We start from the raw sequence: 23,753 nt of genomic DNA on the forward strand, positions 1-23,753 counted from the left end.
CTGCTTCTAAATCTTCTACTGGAAGCTCATTACACACAGTTACCACTCAATGAGTAAAGAAGTTGACCCTCGTGTTACCCCTAAACTTTTGTTCCTTAATTCTCAACTGATGTCGTCTTCTTCGAATCTCCCCGATTCTCAGTGAAAAAAGCCTATCCACGTCAACTCTATCTATACCCCCATAATTTTAAATACCTTTATCAATACCCCTCAACCTTCTACACTCTAAAGAATAAAGACCCAACTTACTCCAAATTCCAACTTACACCAATGCCTTGTACAATTGTAACATTACATCCCATTTCCTATACTCAATGCTGCGATTTATAAGACCAAAGGCTTTCGTCACCAACCTATCCACATGAGATTCTATCTTCAGTGAACTATGCCCCATTATTCCTAGATTACTCTGTTCTAAAGTATTCCGCAATGCTCTACCATTTACCATATATGTCCTATTTGGATTATTCCTACTAAAATGTAGCAACTGACACTTATCAGCATTAAACTCCATCTGCCATCTTTCACCCCACTCGTCTAATTGGCCTAAGTCTCTCTGCAAGCTTTGTAAACCTACTTCATTATCCACAACGCCACCTATCTGAGTACCATTTTTTACTAATCCTAATTTACCGACGGGATGCGAGCAGTATGGAGGAGTTTGGGTCTCAAATAAAATGATGAATCAGCCATGATGAACTGGCGGAGCAGAGTCAATGGACCAAACAGCCTCATTCTGCTACTTCATCGTTGGGTCTTATAGCTCTCCACCCCGGTGTTTATCAAGCCTCCAGACCTTCAATATAATCAAAAAAATCTTTACTTCCACCTGCCCCCGAGATGAGATCCAAACAATTACAAACTACCCGAACAGAATAAAAGAAACTGATATATATATATATATATATATATATATATATATATATATATCGGTGTATACACTTGAAGTAACTTATTTTGAAAATCGTGCAGGATTGGGCTGCACAGCCGTCGCATGAAACGTTTATTTCTGATTCTGGAACAGTTCTTAAACTTGTGATAAGGTGTGGAAAAATCCCAGCATGTGAACACAACCTCAGGGATACAAACACTAGCATGGCGAGAAGTTTATCACTGAGCTAATGAATTCTTGATCACTGATCCAACCCGCAGGCTATAGTCTGGTTGGAAATGAAAAACCGGAAAAATATTAACAATGTTCGATTTCCTTGTGGGAATATTTCCAAGTAATGGCCTTCGCCCTTCATTTCAAACAATGAGCCGAGGAATATTTGGCTGGTTTATGGTTAGGAATAAGGTTAATTCCTGATGAAAGGTCTCGGACCAAAATGTCGACTGTTTACTGTTTTGTGCTGTTCTGTGTTTCTTCAGAGTTTTGTGAGTGTTGCTCGGGGTTTCCGAATCAGAAGATCTTCCTAAGTGCAGGACGTCGCCGGGTGCGTTTCTGTGAAACTCAGAGCTCCTTGTCTCTGTGCAAGCTGCGGCCCGGAATGTTGGCCAGGTTCCCACACGTACGCATTTCTCAGAACAGGGTGCGGCCTTTCAGCTGAAATCAAGTTCAACCGGTTGGACAGTCGCCGCCCACATGCAGATGTGAGCCAAGATAGCATGATGTTATGTTTAACCATTTTTGTTTTCAGCAGACTCCGTGACACAATGGAATATAAAATATGATGCAAGGCAATTCTTACAGTTGCTTCCCAACTTCCTGCCAGTTATACGCTAGTTCTTTAAATAAATCAGTCTGAGACATTCTCAGACTTGCGGCTGTGAATTGGGATGATGCTTTTGAAGGGAAATTTACCATGGATATGTGGTCGATGTTTAGAGATCTCTTGCAAGATGTTAAGGATAAATTTGTCCCAGTGAGGAAGCTAAAGAATGGTAGGGTGAAGGAACCACAGGTGACAATTGAGGTGGAGAATCTACTCAGATGGAAGAAGGCAGCATACGTGAGGTTTAGGAAGCAAGGATCAGATTACTCTATTGAGGAATATAGGGTAGCTGGAAAGGAGCTGAAGAAGGAGCTGAGGAGAGGAATACGGGGCAGGGGAAGGCCTTGGCGAGTAGGGTAAAGATAAACCCCAAGGCATTCTTCAATTATATGAAGAACCAAAGGTTGACAGGAGAGAAGATAGGAATGATAAGAGATAAAGCTGGGAAGATCTGCTTGGAGGCTGTGGAAGTGAGCGAGGCCCTCAATGAATACTTATTTAAACATATATCCAGATAGCAATTACAGCACGCAAACAGGCCATCTCGGGCCTTCCAGTCTGTGCGTAAAGCGTACTCTCACCTATTCCCACCGAACGGCATTCAGCCAATAATCTTCCATTCCTTTCCTCTCCATATACCTATCCAATTTTACTTCAAGTGACAATATAGAACCTGCTTCTAACTCTTCTACTGGAAGCTCGTTACACACAGTTACCACCCTCTGAGTAAGGATGTTGACCCTCGTGTTACCCCTAAACTTTGGCCCTTAATTCTCAACTGATGTCGTCTTCTTTGAATCTCCCCGATTCTCAGTGAAAAAAGCCTATCCACGTCAACTCTATCTATACCCCCATAATTTTAAATACCTTTATCAATACCCCATCAACCTTCTACACGCCAAAGAATAAAGACCTAACTTACTTCAAATTCCAACTTACACCAATGCCTTGTACAATTTTAACATTACATCCCAATTCCTATACTCAGTGCTGTGATTTATATGGCCAGCATACCAAAAGCTTTCGTCACCACCCTATCCACATGAGTTTCTACCTTCAGGGAACTGTGCCCTATTATTCCTAGATCACTCTGTTCTACATTATTCCTTCATGCCCTACCATTTATCACATATGTCCTATTTGGATAATACATATCAAAATGCAGCATCTCACCCTTTCAGCATTAAACTCCATCTGTCATCTTTTAGCCCACTCGTCTAACTGGCCTAAGTCTCTCTGCAAGCTTTGTAAACCTACTTCATTATCCACAACGCCACCTATCTGAGTACCAGTACTTAGTAATCCTAATTTACTGACGGGATGGGAGCAGTAGGGAGGAGTTTGGGCCACAGATAAAACGTTGAATCAGCCATGATGATCTGGCTGAGCAGACTCAATGGACCAAACAGCCTCATTCTGCGACTACATCTTTGGGTTTTATAGCTTTCCACCCCGGTGTATATCAAGCACCCAGACCTTCAGTATAATCAAAAAAATCTTTACTTCCACCGGCCGCCGAGATGGGACACAAACAATTACAAACTACCCGAACAGAATAAATGATACAGATATATATCGATGTATTCACCTGAAGAAAGGTATTTTGAAAATCGTGCAGAATAGGGCTGTACAGCGCCCGCATGAAACGTTATTTGCTGTTAGGGAACAGTTCTTAATCTTGATATAAGGTGTGGAAAAATCCCAGCATGTAAACACAACCTCAGTGATTCAAACACCAGCATGGCGAGAAGAAGTTCATAACTGATCTAATGAATTCCTGATCACTGATACAAACTGCAGACAATAGTCTGGTTGGAAATGAAAATGTAGAAAAATATGGGAACAATATTCGATTTCCTTGTGGGAATATTTCCAAGAAATGGCCTTCGCCCTTCATTTCAAACAATGAGCTGAGCAATATTTGGCTGTTTTAGCAGTTGTGGGTTAGGTATGAGGTTAATTCCTGATGAAAGGTCTCGGCCCAAAATGTCGACTGTTTACTGTTTTGTGCTGTTCTGTGTTTCTTCAGAGTTTTGTGAGTGTTGCTCTGGGTTTCCGAATCAGAAGATCTTCCTGAGTGCCGGACATCGCCGGTTGCGTTTCTGTGAAACTCAGAGCTCCTTGTCTCTGTGCAAGCTGCGGCCCTGAATTTTGGCCAAGTTCCCCCACGTACGCATTTCTCAGAACAGGGTGCGGCCTTTCAGCTGAAATCAGGTTCAACTGGTTGGAGAGTCGCCGCCCACCTGCAGATGTGAGCAAAGATAGCATGACGTTATGTTTAACCATTTCTGTTTTCAGCAGACTCAATGACACAATGGAATATAAAATATGATGCAAGGCAATTCTTACAGTTGCTTCCCAACTTTCTGCGAGTCTTACGCAATTTCTTCAAATAAATCAGTCGGAGACATTCTCCTTTCTAAACACCATGGTCATTCGGTGTCCTTTATTCTTATAGAGAGAGTGAGAGCGACCGGTGACGGGACACTGCCCCTGGCAATTTGAGACCTGTGCAGACAAGATGGTTTGCGATGAACTGGAAGGGGTCTAATACCCTAGTGGGAACGCTTGCTTGTGGCGTATGGGATGGGGTTGGGGTTTTAAACAGGAGTTGAAGGCGGTTGATATTCAGAGAGCCAGAACTGATACTGGAGAGCTGTCGCAGCTAGATGTTGTTTAGACCTTTGTCAAATGGTTGAGCACAGTTCGACTAATGTTCGACTGGTCTGCGGATAGTTCGATGCTAGAAGCATAGTGGAAAAGTTTAGGAGGCACAGGAGCGGGCTTGTACCAGATTTGCAGGGAGAGGAGAACCAGAGTGTCAGAGCAGATAGTGATGTGGAGGAGGATAAAGGTCATGCGAGTACTGCAAGTATAGTGCACGGAGTAAAGTCAGATCTAACAAATAGAGAGGCTTTGAGCAAGGAGAAGCAGAATAAACAGCATAAAGGTAGTAAGGTAGAAGGGCTAAAGTGTGTGTACTTCAATGCAAGAAGCATCAGGAACAAAGGTGATGAACTGAGAGCTTGGATACATACATGGAATTAGGATATCGTGGCCATTACAGAGACTTGTCTCGCACCAGAGCAGGAATGGATTGTCAATATTCCTGGATTTCAGTGCTTTCAAAGGGATAATGAGCGGGGAAAAGGGGAGGACGGGTGGCATTACTGGTCAGGGATACTATTACAGCTACAGAAAGGGTGGGTAATGTAGCAGGATCCTCTTTTGAGTCTGTATGGGTGAAATCAGGAACAGAACGGGAGCTGTTACACGACTGGAGCTATTCTACAGGCCCGCTGTTAGCGGTAGAGATACCGAGCAGCAGATTGGGAGGCAGATTTTGGAAAGGTGTAATAATAAAAGGGTGCTTATCATGGGTGACTTTAACTTACTTAATATTGATTGGCATCTGATTAGTTCCAATGCTTTAGACGGAGCAGAGTTTGTTATGTGTGTACAGGATGGATTCCTGTCACAGTATGTTGACAGGTCAACCTGGGGTAATGCCATCCTAGATCTTGTATTAGGTAACGAATCGGGTGAGGTCACAGATCAGTAGGTGGGTGAACATCTGGGGAACAGTGATCTCCGTTCCCTGACATTTACCAATATAATGGAAAAGGATAGAATCAAACAGGGCAGGAAAATTTTTAGTTGGGAAGTGCAAATTATGAGGCTATAAGTCTAGTACTTGCGGCTGTGAATTGGGATGATTTTTATTTGCGAGGAAAGGTACTATGGACATGTGGTCGATGTTTAGAGATCTCTTGCAGGATGTTAAGGATAAATCTGTCTCAGTGAGGAAGATAAAGATTGGTAGGGTGAAGGAACCACAGGTGACAATTGAGGTGGAAAATCTACCCAGATTCAAGACGGCAGGATACGTGAGGTTTAGGAAGCAAGGATCAGATGACTCTATTGAGGAATATAGGGTAGCTGGAAAGGAGATTAAGAAGGAGCTGAGGAGAGGAACAAGGGGCATGAGAAGGCCTTGGCGAGTAGGGTAAATATAAACACCAAGGCATTCTTCAATTATGTGAAGAACCAAAGGTTGACAGGAGTGAAGATTGGACCGATTAGAGATAAAGATGGGAAGATGTGCTTGGAGGGTGTGGAAGTGAGCATGACCCTCAATGAATACTTATTTGGCCATATATCCATATAACAATGACAACACGGAAACAGGCCATCTCGGACCTTAAAGTCCGTGCCGAAAGCTTACTCTCACCTACTCACACCGACCAGCATTCAGCCAATAACCATCCATTCCTTTCCTGTCCATATACCTATCCAATTTTACTTCAAGTAACAATATAGAACCTGCCTCTAACTCTTCTACTGGAAGCTCGTTACACACAGTTACCACTCTATGAGTAAAGAAGTTGCCCCTCGTGTTACATCTAAACTTTTGTTCCTTAATTCTCAACTGATGTCCTCTTCTTTGAATCTCCTCGCTCCTCCGTTGAAAAAAGCCTATCCACGTCAACTCTATCTGTACCCCCCATAATTTTAAATACCTCTATCAATAACCCCTCAACCTTCTACACTCCAAAGAATAAAGAAATAACTTACACCAATGCCTTGTAGAATTGTAACATTACATCCCAATTCCTGTACTCAATGCTTCGATTTATAAGGCCAGCATATCAAAAGCTTTCGTCACCACCCTATCCACAAGAGATTCTACCTTCAGGGAACTATGCCCCATTATTCCTAGATCACTCTGTTCTACCGTATTCCGCAATGCCCTACCATTTACCATATATGTCCTTTTTAGATTATTCCCTCCAAAATGTTGCAACTCACGCTTATCAGCATTAAACTCCATCTGCCATCTTTCAGCCCATTGGCCTAAATCTCTCTGCAAGCTTTGAAAACCTACTTCATTATCCACAACGCCACCTACCTGAGTACCAGTACTTAGTCATTCTAATTTACTGACGGGATGCGAGCAGTAGGGAGGAGTTTGGGCCTCAAATAAGATGTTGAATCAGCCATGATGAACTGGCGGAGCAGACTCAATGGATCAAACAGCCTCATTCTGATACTCTGTCGATGGGTCTTATAGCTTTCCACCCCGGTGTTTATCAATCATCCATATCTTCATTATAATCAAAAAAATCTTTACTTTCACCGGCCACCGAGATGGGACCCAAACAATTACAATCTACCCGAACAGAATAAAAGAAACAGATATATATCGATGTATTCACCTGAAGTAACGTATTTTGAAAATCGTGCAGGATCGGGCTGTACAGCCGTCGCATGAAACGTTTATTGCTGATTCTGGAACAGTTCTTAAACTTGATATAAGGTGTGGAAAAATCCCAGCATGTGAACACAACCTCAGGGATACAAACACCAGCATGGCGAGAAGAAGTTTATCAAAAAGCTAAAGAATTCTTGATCACTGATACAACCCGCAGGCTATAGTCTGGTTGGAAATGAAAAGCCGGAAAAATATTAACAATGTTCGATATCCTTGTGGGAATATGTCCAAGTAATGGCCTTCGCCCTTCATTTCAAACAATGAGCTGAACAATATTTGGCTGGTTTAGGAGTTGTGGGTTAGGGATAAGGTTAATTCCTGAAGAAAGGCCTCGGCCCGAAATGTCGACTGTTTACTGGTTGGGCTGTTCTGTGTTTCTTCAGAGTTTTGTGTTTGTTGCTCTGGGTTTCCGAATCAGAAGATCTCCCTAAGTGCAGGTCGTCGCCGGGTGCGTTTCTGTGAAACTCAGAGCTCCTTGTCTCTGTGCAAGCTGCGGCCCTGTATGTTGGCCAGCTTCCCCCACGTACGCATTTCTCTGAACAGGGTGCGGTCTTCCTGCTGACATCAGGTTCAACCGGTTGGACAGTCGGCGCCCACCTGCAGATGTGAGCAAAGATAGCATGACGTTATGTTTAACCATTTCTGTTTTTAGAAGACTCCATGACACAATGGAATATAAAATATGATGCAAGGCAACTCTTACAGTTGCTTCCCAAATTTCTGCGAGTCCTACGCCATTTCTTCAAATAAATCGGTCGGAGACATTCTCCCTTCTAAACACCATGGTCATTCGGAGTCCTTTCTTCTTATAGAGAGAGTGAGAGCGACCGGTGAGGGGATCCTGCCCCTGGCAATTTGAGACCTGTGCAGACAAGATGGTTTGTGATGAACTGGAAGGCGTCTAATACCCTAGTTGGAAAGTTTGCTTGTGGCGTATGGGATGGTGTTGGGGGTTTAAACTGGAGTGGAAGGGGGTTGATATTCGGAGAGCCAGAACTGATACTGGAGAGTTGTCGCAGCTAGATGTTGTTTAGATCTTTGGCAAATGGTTGAGCACAGTTCGAATAATGTTCGACTGGGTTGCGGATTGTTCGATGCTAGAAGCATAGTAGAACTGATAAGGAGGCACAGGAGGGGGTTTAAACTGGATTTGCAGGGGGAGGGGAGCAAGAGCGTTAGAGCAGATAGTGAGGTGGAGGAGGATTAAGTTCATGCGAGTACTGCAAGTATGGTGCATGGAGTAAAGTCAGATCTAACACATAGAGAGGCTTTAAGCAAAGAGAAGCAGAATAAAGGATATAAAGGTAGTAATGTAGAAGGGCTAAAGTGTGTGTACTTCAATGCAAGAAGCATCAGGAACAAAGGTGATGAACTGAGAACTTGGATACGTACATGGAATTATCATGTATTGGCCATTACAGAGACTTGGCTGGCACCAAGGCAGGAATGCATTCTCAATTATGTGAAAAACCAAAGGTTGACAGGAGTGGAGTAAGGACCGATTAGAGATAAAGGTGGGAAGATGTGCTTGGAGGCTGTGGAAGTGAGCGAGGTCCTCAATGAATACTTCTTTAACCAGATATCCATATAGCAATGACAGCACGGAAGCAGGACATCTCGGACCTTCCAGTCCGTGCCGAAAGCTTACTCTCACCTACTTCCACCGACCTGCATTCAGCCAATAACCTTCCATTCCTTTCCTGTCCATATACCTATCCAACTTTACTTCAAGTGACAATATAGAACCTGCCTCTAAATCTTCTACTGGAAGCTCGTTACACACAGTTACCACTCAATGAGTAAAGAATTTGCCTCTCGAGTTACTCCTAAACTTTTGTTCCTTAATTCTCAACTGATGTCGTCTTCTTTGAATCTCCCCGATTCTCAGTGAAAAAAACCCTATCCACGTCAACTCTATCTATACCCCCATAATTTTAAATACCTTTATCAATACCCCCTCAACCTTCTACACTCCAAAGAAAAAAGGCCTAAATTCCAACTTACACAAATGCCTTGTAGAATTGTAACATTACATCCCATTTCCTATACTCAATGCTGCGATTTATAAGGACAGCATACCAAAAGTTTTCGTCACCAGCCTATCCACATGAGATTCTACCTTCAAGGAACTATGCCCTATTATTCCTAGATCACTCAGTTCTAAAGTATTCCGCAAAGCTCTATCATTTATCATATATGTCCTATTTGGATTATTCATACCAAAATGTAGCAACTCACACTTATCAGCATTAAACTCCATCTGCCATCTTTCAGCCCATTCGTCTAACAGGCCTAAATCTCTCTGCAAGCTTTGAAAACCTACTTCATTATCCACAACGCCACCTATCTGAGTACCAGTACGTACTAATCCTAATTTACCGACGGGATGCGCGCATCAGGGAGGAGTTTGGGCCTCAAATAAAATATTGAATCAGCCATGATGAACTGCCAGAACAGACTCAATGGACCAAACAGCCTCATTCTGCTACTCCATCGTTGGGTCTTATAGCTCTCCACCCCGGTGTTTATCAAGCATCTAGACCTTCAATATCAGCAATAAAATCTTTACTTCCACCGGCCACCGAGATCGGATCCAAACAATTGCAATCTACCCGAACAGAATAAAAGAAACAGATATATATTGAAGTATTCATCTGAGCATTCGTATTTTGAAAATCGTGCAGAATAGGGCTGTACAGCCCCCCATGAAACGTTATTTGCTGTTCGGGAACAGTTCTTAATCTTGATGTAAGGTGTGGAAAAATCCCAACATGTAAACACAACCTCAGTGATTCAAACACCAGCATGGCGAGAAGAAGTTCATAACTGATCTAATGAATTCTTGATCACTGATACAAACTGCAGACAATAGTCTGGTTGGAAATGAAAATCCAGAAAAATATGGTAACAATATTCGATTTCCTTTTGGGAATATTTCCAAGAAATGGCCTTCGCCCTTCATTTCAAACAATGAGCTGAGCAATATTTGGCTGCTTTAGGAGTTGTGGGTTAGGAATAAGTTAATTCCTGATGAAAGGTCTCGGCCCGAAATGTCGACTGTTTACTGTTTTGTGCTGTTCTGTGTTTCTTCAGAGTTTTGTGTGTGTTGCTCTGGGTTTCCGAATCAGAAGATCTTCCTAAGTGCAGGACGTCGCCGGTTGCGTTTCTGTGAAACTCAGAGCTCCTTGTCTCTGTGCAAGCTGCGGCCCTGAATGTTGCCCAGGTTCCCCCACGTACGCATTTCTCAGAACAGGGTGCGGCCTTTCTGCTGAAATCGTGTTCAACCGGTTGGAGAGTCGCCGCCCACCTGCAGATGTGAGCAAAGATAGCATGAATTTATGTTTAACCATTTCTGTTTTCAGAAGACCCCGTGACACAATGGAATATAAAATATGATGCAAGGCAATTCTTACAGTTGCTTCCTAACTTTCTGCGAGTCTTACACCATTTCTTCAAATAAATCAGTCGGAGACATTCTCCCTTCTAAACACCACGGTCATTCAGTGTCCTTTCTTCTGATAGTGAGAGTGAGAGCGAACGGTGACGGGACCCTGCCCCTGGCAATTTGAGAGCTGAGTAGACAGGATGGTTTGCGATGAACTGGAAGGGGTCTAATACCCTAGTGGGAACGTTTGCTTGTGGTGTACGGGATGGGGTTTGGGGTTTAAACCGGAGTGGAAGGGGGTTGATATTCGGAGAGCCAGAACTGATACTGGAGAGCTGTCGCAGCTAGATGTTGTTTAGCCCTTTGTCAAATGGTTGAGCACAGTTCGACTGATGTTCGACTGGGCTGCGGATAGTTCGATGCTAGAAGCATAGTGGAAAAGTTTAGGAGGCACAGGAGCGGGCTTGAGCTAGATTTGCAGGGGGAGGAGAGCAGATAGTGAGGTGGAGGAGGATAAAGTTCTTGCGAGTACTGCAAGTATAGTGCACGGTGTAAAGTCAGATCTAACATATAGAGAGGCTTTGAGCAAAGAGAAGCAGAATAAAGGGTATAAAGTTAGTAAGGTAGAAGGTGTAAAGTGTGTGTAATTCAATGCAAGAAGCATCAGGAACAAAGGTGATGAGCTGGGATCTTGGATACATACATTATGAGAGTAGGTTGAGTGAACTTGGCTTTTACTCCTTGGAGTGATGGAGGATGAGTGGTGACTTGATAGGAGTGTATAAGATGATGAGAGACATTGATCGTGTGGATAGTCAGAGGCTTTTTTCCAGGGCTGAAATGGCTGCCACACGAGGACTGGTTTAAGGTGCTGGAGAGTAGGTACAACGGAGCTGTCAGGGGTAAGTTTTTTACTCAGAGATTGGGGAGTGCGTGAAATGGGCTGCAGGTGGCGGTGGTGGTGACACATCTCTGTGTCTTTTCAGAGACTTTTGGGTCTGTAAATGGAGCTTAGAAAAAATAGAGGGCTACGGGTAAGACCGGCTGAAGGTTATAAGGCTCTTGTTTTATTCGGATGTATTGGGGTGTTACACCTGCGCTTCAAGGTCTCATCACACCCGACACTCAGCTTTTACCCGCGGCTCTAAGTTGTCTGCAGCTGACATTGGCCAGAACGCGGTGCACCGCTTCCACTGTCCAGCGACAAACTTGCGGGTGTGAATTGGGATGATGTTTTTGCAGGGAAAAGTACTATGGACATGTGTTCGATGTTTAAGGATCTCTTGCAGAATGTTAGGGATAAATTTGTCCCGGTGAGGAAGATAAAGAATGTTCGGGTGAAGGAACCATGAAGGAACAAATGAAGTGAAAAATCTAGTCAGGTGGGCGAAGGCAGCATACGTTTTAGGACGCAATGATCAGATGGGTCTTTTGAGGAATATAGGGTACAAGAAATGAGCTTACGAAGGTGCTGAGGAGAGCAAGAAGGGGGCATGAGAAGGCCTTGGCGAGTAGGGTAAAGGAAAACCCCGAGGCATTCTTCAATTATGTGAAGAACAAAAGGATGACAGAGGTGAAGGTAGGGACGATTAGAAATAAAAGTGGGAAGATGTGCCTGGAGGCTGTGGAAGTAAGCGAGGTCCTCAATGAATACTTCTCTTCGGTATTCACCACTGAGAGGGAACTTGATGAGGATGAGGACAATATGAGTGAGGTTGATGTTCTGGAGCATGTTGATATTCAGGGACAGGAGGTGTTGGAGTTGTTAAAATACATTAGGACGGATTAGTCCCCGGAGCCTGACAGAATATTCCCCAGGCTGCTCCACGAGGCGAGGGATGAGAATGCTGAGCCTCTGGCTAGGATCTTTATTTCCTCGTTGTCCACGGGAATGGTCCCGGAGGATTGGAGGGAGGCAAATGTTGTCCCCTTGTTCAAAAAAGTTAGTAGGGATAGTCCAGGTAAGTATAGACCAGTGAGCCTTCCGACTGTGGTGGGAAAGCTGTTGCGTTTCTGTGAAACTCAGAGCTCCTTGTCTCTGTGCAAGCTGCGGCCCTGTATGTTGGCCAGGTTCCACCCCATACGCATTTCTCAGAACAGGGTGCGGGCTTTCTGCTGAAATCGTGTTCAACCGGTTGGACAGTCGTCGCCCACCTGCAGCTGTGAGCAAAGATAGCATGAAGTTATGTTTAACCATTTCTCCTTTCAGAAGACTCCGTGACACAATGGAATATAAAATATGATGCAAGGCAATTCTTACAGTTGCTTCCCAACTTTCTGCCAGTTTTACGCCAGTTCTTTAAATAAATAAGTCTGAGACATTCTCAGACTTGCGGCTGTGAATTGGGATGATGCTTTTGAAGGGAAATGTACTATGTACATGTGGTCGATATTTAGAGATCTCTTGCAGGATGTTAAGGATAAACCTGTCCCAGTGAGGAATATAACGAATGGTAGGGTGAAGGAACCACAGGTGACAATTGAGTTGGAGAATCTACTCAGATGGAAGAAGGCAGCACACGTGAGGTTTAGGAAGCAAGAATCAGATGACTCTATTGAGGAATATAGGGGAGCTGGAAAGGAGCTTAAGAAGGAGCTGAGGAGAGGAACAAGGGGCATGAGAAGGTCTTGGGGATTAGGGTAAAGATAAATACCAAGGCATTCATCAATTATGTGAAGAACCAAAGGTTGACAGGAGTGAAGAAAGGACCGATTAGAGATAAAGGTGGGAAGATGTGCTTGGAGGCTGTGGAAGTGAGCGAGGCCCTCAATGAATACTTACTTAACCATATATCCAGACAACAATCACAGCACGGAAACAGGACATCTCGGACCTTCCAGTCCGTGCCGAAAGGTTACTCTCACCTCGTCCCACCGACCTGCATTCAGCCCATAACCTTCCATTCCTTTCCTGTACATATACCTATCCAATTTTACTTCATGTGAAAATATAGAACCTGCCTCTAACTCTTCTACTGGAAGCTCGTTACACACAGTTACCACCCTCTGAGTAAAGATGTTGCCCCTCGTGTTACTCCTAAACTTTTGTCCCTTAATTCTCAACTGATGTCGTCTTCTTTGAATCTCCCCGATTCTCAATGGAAAAAAGCCTATCCACGTCAACTCTATCTATACCCCCATAATTTTAAATACCTTTATCAATACCCCCCTCAACCTTCTACACTCCAAAGAATAAAGACCTAACTTACTCCAAATTCCAATTTACACCAATGCCTTGTAGAATTGTAACATTACATCCCATTTCCTATACTCAATGCTGCGATTTATAAGGCCAGCATACCAAAAGCTTTCATTACCACCCTATCCACATGAGATTCTACCTTCAGGGAACTATTCCCCATTATTCCTAGATCACTCAGTTCTACAGTATTCCTCAAAGATTAAGGAAATCTGTAAATATAAGGGTGTTGTTGACAGGGCAGGGAGGAGCTTGCCCTGGAGGGTTAGAGGGGGACACTGTCGGGGATGACGGTAGACAGAATAGTTCAAAATTGCCGGATAGATATCTCCCACAGAAGGAAATGCTCCGAAATGACAGGGATAGGCAACTGTGGCTGACAGAGGAAGTGAAAGACTGCACAAAAGCCAAGGAAAGGGTGTATAGGTCTGTGGGAAGTTGGATGATTGGGAACTTTTCCAAAGCAAATAAAAGGCAACTGAAAAGACATAAGATGAGAAAAGACGAAACACGAAGGCTGACTAGCCAATAATGTAAAGCATAATGCTAAAGGTGTTTTTGCTCAGTGACGTAAAGAGTTAAAAGGAGGTGGAAGTTGATACTGGGCCACTGAAATGGCGCTGGTGGGCTAATTATAAAATAAGTCAAAGTCAGCATGGTTTCTGTGAAGGGAAATCTTGCCTGACAAACCTGTTCGAGTTCTTTGAGGAAGTAACAAACAGTATGGACAAACGAGAGGCAGTGGATGTCATTTACTTGGAGATTTCAGAAGGCATTTGATAAGGTGTCACACATGAGGCTGCTGAAGAAGATAAAATCCTATGGCTTTGCAAGAAGGATAGTGGCGTGCTAGAGGAATGTCTGTCAGGCAGGAATTGAAGTGGTCTTTTCCGGTTGGCTGCCAGTGTTCCTCAGGGGTCTGTTTTGGGCTCGCTACTTTTGACATTGTTTGTCAATGATTTCGATCGGAATTGATGGTTTTGTGTCAGGGTTTACTAGGATAGGTTGAGGGGTAACTAGTGCTCAGAAAGCAATGCGATTGCAGGAAAACAAACAATTTGGAGGAACGGGCATAAAAGTGTCAGATGTAATGTAGTGCTTGGAAATGTCTGATAGTAACAGGAGCAATGGTGCAGACTATTATGTGAATTGGAAGAAAGCTCAAACATCAGAATTGCAAAGGAAGTTGGGAGTCCTCGTGCAAGACGCCAGAAGATTAATTTACAAATTGTGTCTGTGATAACGAAGGCAAATGCAATGTTGGCATTTATTTCAAGGGGAATAGAATATAAAAGCAAGGAGATAATGCTGAGCTTTTGTAAGACACTAGTCAGGTCGCACGTGGTGTATTGTCAACAGTTTCGGGACCCATGTCTCAGAAGGGATGTGTTGTCATTGGAGACAGTCCACAGTAGGTTCATGCGGATTATTCCGGAAATTAAGGGGTTAACGTATGAGGAGTAGCCGGTACTAATTTCCATGCTTGTAGCTTTCCTATAATACTGGGGTCTCTTAACTTGTTAAACGGCCTCGTGTGGCTCCTTGCCAACGGCCTTCTGAAACCCAGGGGCACAGTACCCACCGACTCTCACTTGTCCAGCGTGTTTGCTATTTCTACAAATATTCCCCACAAATTTCTCAGGCAAGATTTTCCCTCGAGGAAACCACGTTGACTACGGCCTATTTTATCATGTGCCCCCAGGTCAACCGAACCGACATCCTGCACAATCGACTCCAACATCTTCCCAGCCACCATGCTACCATACATATTCTCGCCTCTCTTTTATTACTTAATAACTCGGAAGAAATGCTTTGCTACCTTCTTTTATGCAATTAGCTAGTTTATAATTGCATTCCATCTATTCGTTCTTTTTGACTTTTAGGAACACGAATGCGTCTAATGGCGACTCCTTTGCTACTATCTTCGGAAACAGCTCTATTTATATCTCTGATATCTCTTTCTTTTTTCCTTGACCAGTTTCTTTAGAAGACCCCGACCTGGAGTTACACGCTGACTTTGATTCCTTGCGGGGCCTCACGACCGGCCGCTTCTCGACATGCCAAGGGTGCGGCCTAGAAGACGAGTGCGCCTTCGGTGTGCCGGAATTTCCTGGCTCTGGAGACGGCCAGATTCCAGGCCGGTGACGCCGCCTGCTGGGTCGAGGAACACGAAAGATCGTCAGCAGCGAGCAGGCTGCTGGCTGTGCACCCTGGGACCCGAGCTCGGAAAAAACAAAACGACGCAACAGACTTTTAACACCACAGATTGGCGAGCTGCTTTGTTGATTCTCCCCTCTCGCTGGGAAACCGAGATATCACTTTCTCCCTTGTTCGCGAGAGAGAGAGAGAGCCTGTGGTATGTCGAATACCAGGTGAAAGGGTAGTCTTAGAAGAACATAGAACATAGAATAGTACAGCACATTACAGGTCCTTCGGCCCACAATGTATTGCCGACGCACAAACCCTGCCTCCCATATAACCCCCCCCACCTTAAATTCCTCCATATACCTGTCTAGTAGTCTCTTAAACTTCACTAGAGTATCTGCCTCAACCACTGACTCAGGCAGTGCATTCCACACCAACCAATAAAAAACCTTCCTCTAATATCCCCCTTCAACTTCCCACAACTTACCTTAAAGCCATGTCCTCCTGTATTGAGCAGTGGTGCCCTGGAGAAGAGGCGCTGGCTGTCCACTCTGTCTATTCCTCTTAATATCTTGTACACCTCTATCATGTCTCCTCTTATCCTCCATCTCTCCAAAGAGTAAAGCCCTAGCTCCCCTAATCTCTGATCATAATCCATACTCTCTAAACCAGGCAGCATCCTGGTAAATCTCCTCTGTACCTTTTCCAATCCCTCTGCTATCTAGTCCGGTTGGACTGCTAAAATAACGTGAGGGAGATGTGATGGGGACAAGGAAATGGCGGAAAAATCTGAATAGTTATTTTGCGTCAATGTTAACTGCAGAACAGTCTGCTGTAAGTTCGAGAGTGTCAGGAGGAAGAAGAATGTGAAGTTGCCATTACCAGGGAGAGGGTACTTGGGACATTGAACGGTCACCAGGCAAGAAGATAGACATCCCAGTGTTCTGAAAGTGGAGGTGGAAGAGATGTTGGAGGCATTAATAATGCTATTTCAAGAATCAATTGATCCTGGCATGTTCTTGTTGGAATAGAAAATTACAAATGTTACTCCACTCTTCAAGAGGGGAGGGAGGTAGAAGGAAGAAAATTACAGGCCAGTTAGTCTGACCACAGTGTTTGGACTTGGTTGCGAAGTAGATGGTTTCAGTGTACCCGGAGGAACATGATGTAATAGGTCGCTGACAGCACGGTTTCCTTGGGGGAAATTTTTGCCTGACATATCTGTTGGAATTATTTGAAGAAATAACAAGCATGTTAGAGACTGGGGAATCGGTGGATGTTGTTTAGTCAAATCAAGTCCAGTCGCTTTTTCTTGTCGTTTCGACCATAAGCTGCTGGTACAGTACACAGTGAAAACGAAACAACGTTCCTCCAGGACCCTGGTGTTACATGAAACAACACAAAACTACACTAGACTATGTGAGACAGCACAAGGCTACACCAGACTACGTAAAGCAATATAAAAGTTGCACCAGACTACAGATCTACACAGGACTACATAAAGTGCACAAAACAGTGCAGGGCAGTACAATAATTAATAAACAAGACAATAGGCACAGTAGAGGACAAATTTCAATATAATAATAAATGATGAAGGTGTCAGGCCAGACTCTGGGTATTGAGGAGTCTGACGGCTTGGGGGAAGAAACTATTACATAGTCTGGTTGTGAGAGCCCGAATGCTTCAGTACCTTTTCCCAGACGGCAGGAGGGAGAAGAGTTTGTATGAGGGGTGCGTGGGGTCCTTCATGATGCTGTTTGCTTTGCGGATGCAGCTTGTGGTGTAAATCTCCGTGATGGCGGGAAGAGAGACCACAATGGTCTTCTCAGCTGACCTCACTATCCGCTGCAGGGTCTTGCGATCTGAGATGGTGCAATTTCCGAACCAGGCAGTGGTGCAGCTGCTCAGGATGCTCCCTATACAACCCCTGAAGAATGTGATAAGGATGGGGGTTGGAAGATGGACTTTCCTCAGCCTTCGCAAAAAGTAGAGACGCTGCTGGACTTTCTTTGCTGTGGAGCTGGTGCTTAACAAGTTAAGACCTGATGATATTACAGGAAAGATACTGGCATGGAAAAAACATTGGCTGTTTGCGGAGTCAAGGGATATGGGGAGAAGGCAGCAACGGGGTACTGATTGTATATGATCAGCCATGATCACAGTGAATGGCGGTGCTGGCTAGAAGGGCCGAATGGCCTACTCCTGCACCTATTGTCTATTGTCTATTGATTGCCAGCCAAAGAGTGGGAAGTAAGGGAACTTTTTTTGGTTGGCTCCCGGTGACTAGTGCTGTTCCACAGGGGTCTGTGCTGTGACTGATTCTTTTTACGTTATATGTTAATGATTTGGATGAAGGAATCGATAGTTTTGTTGCAAACTTTACAGAGTCATAGAGATAAACGACATACAGTCATGCCCTTCCGCCCATCTAGTCCATTCACAGCTGGATCATAGACTTCCAGAAGCCTCCTGTCCACTCCTGCTCGCAGTTCATTCCACACTCTCACGACCTTCTGAGTGAAGACTTTCCCCCTCATGTTCCCCTTAAACTTCTCACCTTTCACCCTTGATCCTTGATCTCTGCTTGCAGTCTCACCCAACCACCGTGGATAAAGCCAGTAAACCTCTATCAAATCCCCTCTCTATCTTCTACCTTCTAAATAGTGCAGTCCTACCTCATTCAATGTTTCCTGAAAACCCGGGTCCAAGTCAGACCCCACTTGGAGTAATGTGCTCAGTTCTGGTCTCCTCACTACTGGAAAGAGGTGGAAGCCGTAGAATGGGTGCAGAGGAGATTTACAAGGATGTTGCCTGGATTGGGGAGCATGCCTTATGAGAATAGGTTGAGTGAACTCGGCGTTTTCTCCTTGGGGGGACGGAGGATGAGAGGTGACCTGCCAGAGGTGTATAAGATGATGAGAGGCATTGATCACGTGGATAGTCAGAGGCTTTTTCCCAGTGCTGAAATGGCTAACACAAAAAGGCAGTTTCAAGGTGCTTGGAGGTAGGTACAGAGGAGATGTCAGGGGTAAGTTTTTTACTCAGAGAGTGGTGAGTGCGTGGAATGGGCTACCGGCATCGGTGGTGGATACAGATACGATAGGGGCCTTTAAAAGGCTTTTAGATAGGTACATGGAGCTTAGTAAAACAGAGGGTTATAGGTAAGCCTGGTAATATCTGAGGTGTGGAGATATAGGGCACAATTTTGTGGGCCGAATGGCCTGTATTGCGCTGTAGGTTTTCTATGTTTCCATGTTTCGATGTTTCTATACTGACCCAGCAACATCTTTGTGAATGTTCTTTATGCTCTGTACATCTTTCCTGTAGATAGGTCACATTCGAGCAGTGCCTGGGTCAGGTTCCATGCCCCAGGAGGAGGGGAAGAGCCCAAGAGAGGGCAGAACGGGGAGGGGAATAGCTGAGCGGGGGAGGGACCTGTCGGGGAGGGGCCAGATCTTTAAAAGCAGCCCTGACAGGTAGCGAGACAGCGAGTGAGAGAGAGAGAGAGAGAGAGAGAGAGAGAGAGAGAGAGAGAGAGAGAGAGAGAGAGAGAGAGAGAGAGAGAGAGAGAGAGAGAGAGAGAGAGAGAGAGAGAGAGAGAGAGAGAGAGAGAGAAAGAGAGAGAGAGAATGAGCGAACGAACGGGTGCAATAGAGACAGAGATGGCTCCAGTGTGGACAGGTGAACGGACGGCCACGTCAGACGTCCAGAATATCGCAGATGCGGTGAGTTGCAAAATCTTTCAGAACCCTTAAACTACCCTCGTCGGGTACATACATGCGAGAGACGGGTAGAGATGTAAAGGCATGGAAAAGGCAGTGGAAGTCCATTTGGAGAAGGGAGAGGAGAGGATTTAGTAAAGGACGGGGAGGATAATGGTGACAGCAACAGGACAGAGGCTGGACGAAGGAGGAGAGTGCGGGAAAGGTGTGAGGGGCTATATATGGGAGAGGATAGGGGAGGGCGTCGGTACCGGGGAGGGAAGGGAGGTAGAGGGAGAAGGGGGGGTTGGGAAGGGAGGGGGACGAAAGTGGGAAGGAAGGAGGAGGAGGAGGGTTTGGATTAGGCTGCGGGAGGAAAGTTGGAGAAGGAAACGGAATGCGAGGGGCAGGAACAGTAGGAGAAAGGGAGGTGGAAGGAGGAAGAGCCAGGAGTGGAGAGAGCGAGAAATAGCAAAAGGGGGGAATAGCGAGATAATTGAAAATCGAAGAGAGAGAGAGAGTGAGAGAGAGTGAGAGAGAGAGAGAGAGAGAGAGAGAGAGAGAGAGAGAGAGAGAGAGAGAGAGAGAGAGACGGGGAGAGGAAGGGGATAGATCAGGGGAAGTAGGGAGAGGTGGGAGGGTGGAGAAAGAGTAGTGGGAGTGGGGAGATGGGAGAGAGAGACAGGGATACGGGGAGAAGAGCAGGGAAAATAGAGATATGCGAGAGGCCAGAAAGGGGAGGGAGGGCAGGGGAATTTTCGAGCGCGGAGAGGGAAGGAGAAGGAAAGAGAGGGAGGTAGAGAGAGAGAAAAAAGAGAGAGACGGATGAAAGGTGTGAGTTCCTGCAGACGAATTGGAGAGAAGGTAAAGGATAGAGACGGGGAGGGGGGAAGAGCGAGAGCGAGACGGGAAAAGTGTGAGAAAGGGCAGGGAATGTGGAATAAGGGAACAGAGAGTGAAACGAAGGAGGTGTTGGCTGGGGCAGGGAAAGTGGAGAAAGTTCAGTGACGGAGCGACGCGAAAGAGGAAAGAGGAAATGCCCGGATAGGGTAAAGAGTATTGAGGCACACAGAAAGGGGGATAAGAGCAGTGGAGGAGGAGAGCGGGGAAGAGGGAGACGGTGAGTGTGGGTGAAAGAGCTGGGGAGGCGGAGAGAGGGGGGGAAGAGAGTGACGGATTGAGGATTAAATGACAGTTTGGAGAGAGTCGAGGGAGAGTGAGGATTAAGGGTTCGATGTGAAAAGCGTGCGTCGGAGCAAACGGGAGAGAGGGGTGAGAGAGAAAAAATGATACCGCCACTCGGTTCCAGACACCCTACCTCGTCTCGCTCTGTCCTCTCCGGGAGATTCAGATGTCTGTGTTGTTCCAGGTGAAATCCAGTGTGGAACATCAGATCGGCCATAAACTGACGACGTACATCGCGAAAACCTGCCGTGACCAGGACCAGCCTTGTATGCTGGGGAAAACTTTACCTGATCAAGGTCGAGAAGGGGGCAGGGTTGGGAATGGAATGGAGTCCGGGATGTGTGGGAGGGAAATGGAGACCGGGATGTGTGGGAGGGAAATGGAGACCGGGATGTGGTGTGAGGGGAATAGAGACAGGGAGGGGGGAGAGAAATGGAGACCGGGAGGGGTGGGAGGGAAATGGAGACCGGGATGTGTGGGAGGGAAATGGAGACCGGGATGTGGTGTGAGGGGAATAGAGACAGGGAGGGGGGAGAGAAATGGAGACCGGGAGGGGTGGGAGGGAAATGGAGACCGGGAGGGGTGGGAGGGAAATGGAGACAGGGATGTGATGTGAGTGGAACAGAGACAGGGAGGGGGGAGAGAAATGGAAATCGGGAGGGGTGGGAGGGGAATGGAGTCCGGGAGAGGGTGGGAGGGAAATGGAGACCGGGAGGGGTGGGAGGGGAATGGAGACAGGGATGTGGTGTGAGGGGAATAGAGACAGGGAGGGGGGAGAGAAATGGAGACCGGGAGGGGGTGGGAGGGAAATGGAGACCGGGAGGGGTGGGAGGGAATTGGAGACAGGGATGTGGTGTGAGGGGAATAGAGACAGGGAGGGGGGAGAGAAATGGAGACCGGGAGGGGGTGTGATGGGAATGGAGACAGGGAGAGGGGAGAGAAATGGAGACCGGGAGGGGGTGGGAGAGAAATGGAGACCGGGAGAGGGTAGGAGGGGAGAGGTGTAGGTTAGGAATAGCAAAGACGGGAAGGGTGCAGGGCTGGGAGAGGAATGGAGACGGGAGGGGTATAGAGACGGGAGGAGGTGGGAGGGGAATGGAGACCGGGAGGGGGTGGGAGAGGAGAAGTGTACGGGAGGTTAGGATTAAGAAAGACGGGAAGGCTGCAGGACTGGGAGGGGAACGGAGACTGGGAGAGGGTGTGAGGTGAGAGGTGTAGGGGAGGTGATCGAATGGGGTAGGTCTGTAGGGGTGGAAGGGGGCGACAGAGACGGAGAGGTGTGTAGGGAAGATTGGAAGTGCCGCAGACGGGGAGGGGCATAGGGGATGGGGAGGGGTGTCGGGTAGGAACGGACGATGGAGACGGGGGTTGTAGGCGAGGGTGGGGTGATGGATACATGGAGTTGTGTAGGAGTCGGAGGGGCAATGGAGACGAGGAGGGGTGTATGGAGGGGCGATGGAGTCGGGGGTGTAGGGTAGGAGGTGTGCTGGAGACGGCGTGTGTAGGGGAGGGAGGGGCGATGGAGACGGGGGTATGTAGGGGAGGGAGGGGCGATGGAGACGGTGGGTGTAGGGGAGGGAGGTGTGCTGGAGACGGGGTGTGTAGGGGAGGGAGGGGCGATGGAGACGGGGGGTGTAGGGGAGGGAGGTGTGCTGGAGACGGGGTGTGTAGGGGAGGGAGGGGCGATGGAGACGGGGGGTGTAGGGGAGGGAGGGGCGATGGAGACGGGTGGTGTAGGGGAGGGAGGTGTGCTGGAGACGGTGGGTGTAGGGGAGGGAGGGGCGATGGAGACGGGTGGTGTAGGGGAGGGAGGTGTGCTGGAGACGGTGGGTGTAGGGGAGGGAGGGTCGATGGAGACGGGTGGTGTAGGGGAGGGAGGTGTGCTGGAGACGGTGGGTGTAGGGGAGGGAGGTGTGCTGGAGACGGGTGGTGTAGGGGAGGGAGGTGTGCTGGAGACGGGGTGTGTAGGGGAGGGAGGTGCGATGGAGACGGGGGTGTAGGGGAGGGAGGTGTGCTGGAGACGGTGGGTGTAGGGGAGGGAGGGTCGATGGAGACGGGTGGTGTAGGGGAGGGAGGTGTGCTGGAGACGGTGGGTGTAGGGGAGGGAGGTGTGCTGGAGACGGGTGGTGTAGGGGAGGGAGGTGTGCTGGAGACAGGGTGTGTAGGGGAGGGAGGTGCGATGGAGACGGGGGTGTAGGGGAGGGAGCGGTGATGGAGACGGGGTGTGTAGGGGAGGGAGGTGCGATGGAGACGGGGGGTGTAGGGGAGGGAGGGGCGATGCAGACGGGGGTGTAGGGGATGGAGGGGCGATGGAGACGGGTGGTGTAGGAGAGGGAGGGGCGATGGAGACGGGGGGTGTAGGGGAGGGTGGGGCGATGGAGACGGGAGTGTAGGGGAGGGAGGGGCGATGGAGACGGGGTGTGTAGGGGAGGGAGGTGCGATGGAGACGGGGGTGTAGGGGAGGGAGCGGTGATGGAGACGGGGCTGCGATTAGCGCGGGATGAAGTGACGGAGATGTGGAGGGAAGCCTGGCGAGAGCGCGGATCAGGGAAGTGGCAATGGGAAGGAGGGGTTGTCGGACGGGTCTTCCATGACTAACCGAGTGACCCTCCCCACAGATCGATAGCGGAGATTCCAACAACGTCCTCCACATTGAGGTGTTCGTTCCACGTCAGCACTCTATCTCTGATTCAGTTCTGCTGGCGGTCGTGGAAAACTTCAGGATGAGCGATCCGCTGGAACCCTTGGTCTGAGAAACGAGAGTTTCCTGACCGATGCCAACCCCTCGCTGTGCTTGCGGCCCACCCCTCGGGAATATTCCCCTCCCTCCCTACAAAGCTCGTCACACGGGGTAGTTGGGACACCCTTCAGCTACCCACTGTTTAATGCTGGGTTTGGTTCTTCCTGTCCACAGATCCCAGACACACTCCCACCTCCCCCAGACCCTACACACCCACCTCCCCCCCGCCAACTCACCGACACGTCCCGCGCTCCCGGAATACCAGCAGACCCACCTCTCCAGCTCGCTGAGGCCACCTGAACCGTCAGCTGTTCGACGCACAAGCTTTTCGCTAATAAAACGCGTTGATCCGATTGGTCGTCTGGTCGTCTATAACCATCCCCTCTTTCGGATGCTGGGGGCGGGGGCAAC

At 47.3% G+C, this 23,753-nt stretch overlaps 2 long non-coding RNA genes across 4 annotated transcripts; one reads left to right on the forward strand and one right to left on the reverse strand.

The window, feature by feature from the left end:
• Positions 1-2,925: 2,925 nt before the first annotated feature.
• On the reverse strand, positions 2,926-20,876 carry LOC132390565 (uncharacterized). 3 transcript variants are annotated; one of them, XR_009510940.1, is made up of 5 exons: positions 20,736-20,876; positions 9,772-10,294; positions 7,691-7,849; positions 6,932-7,584; positions 2,939-3,958 (listed from the first exon to the last, which is right to left on the reverse strand). It is a non-coding gene; the product is annotated as an uncharacterized LOC132390565 (long non-coding RNA). The 3 variants fall into 3 exon arrangements; XR_009510938.1 differs by having other exon boundaries at positions 2,926-3,958; positions 7,691-10,294; XR_009510939.1 differs by lacking the exon at positions 20,736-20,876 and adding an exon at positions 10,401-10,840 and having other exon boundaries at positions 2,926-3,958; positions 7,691-10,294.
• Positions 19,243-23,753, forward strand: LOC132390563 (uncharacterized). Its single transcript, XR_009510937.1, has 3 exons — positions 19,243-19,441; positions 20,787-20,898; positions 23,221-23,753. It is a non-coding gene; the product is annotated as an uncharacterized LOC132390563 (long non-coding RNA).

Source organism: Hypanus sabinus, unplaced genomic scaffold, assembly GCF_030144855.1.
Source record: "Hypanus sabinus isolate sHypSab1 unplaced genomic scaffold, sHypSab1.hap1 scaffold_954, whole genome shotgun sequence".
Classification (NCBI taxonomy): Eukaryota; Metazoa; Chordata; class Chondrichthyes; order Myliobatiformes; family Dasyatidae; genus Hypanus; species Hypanus sabinus.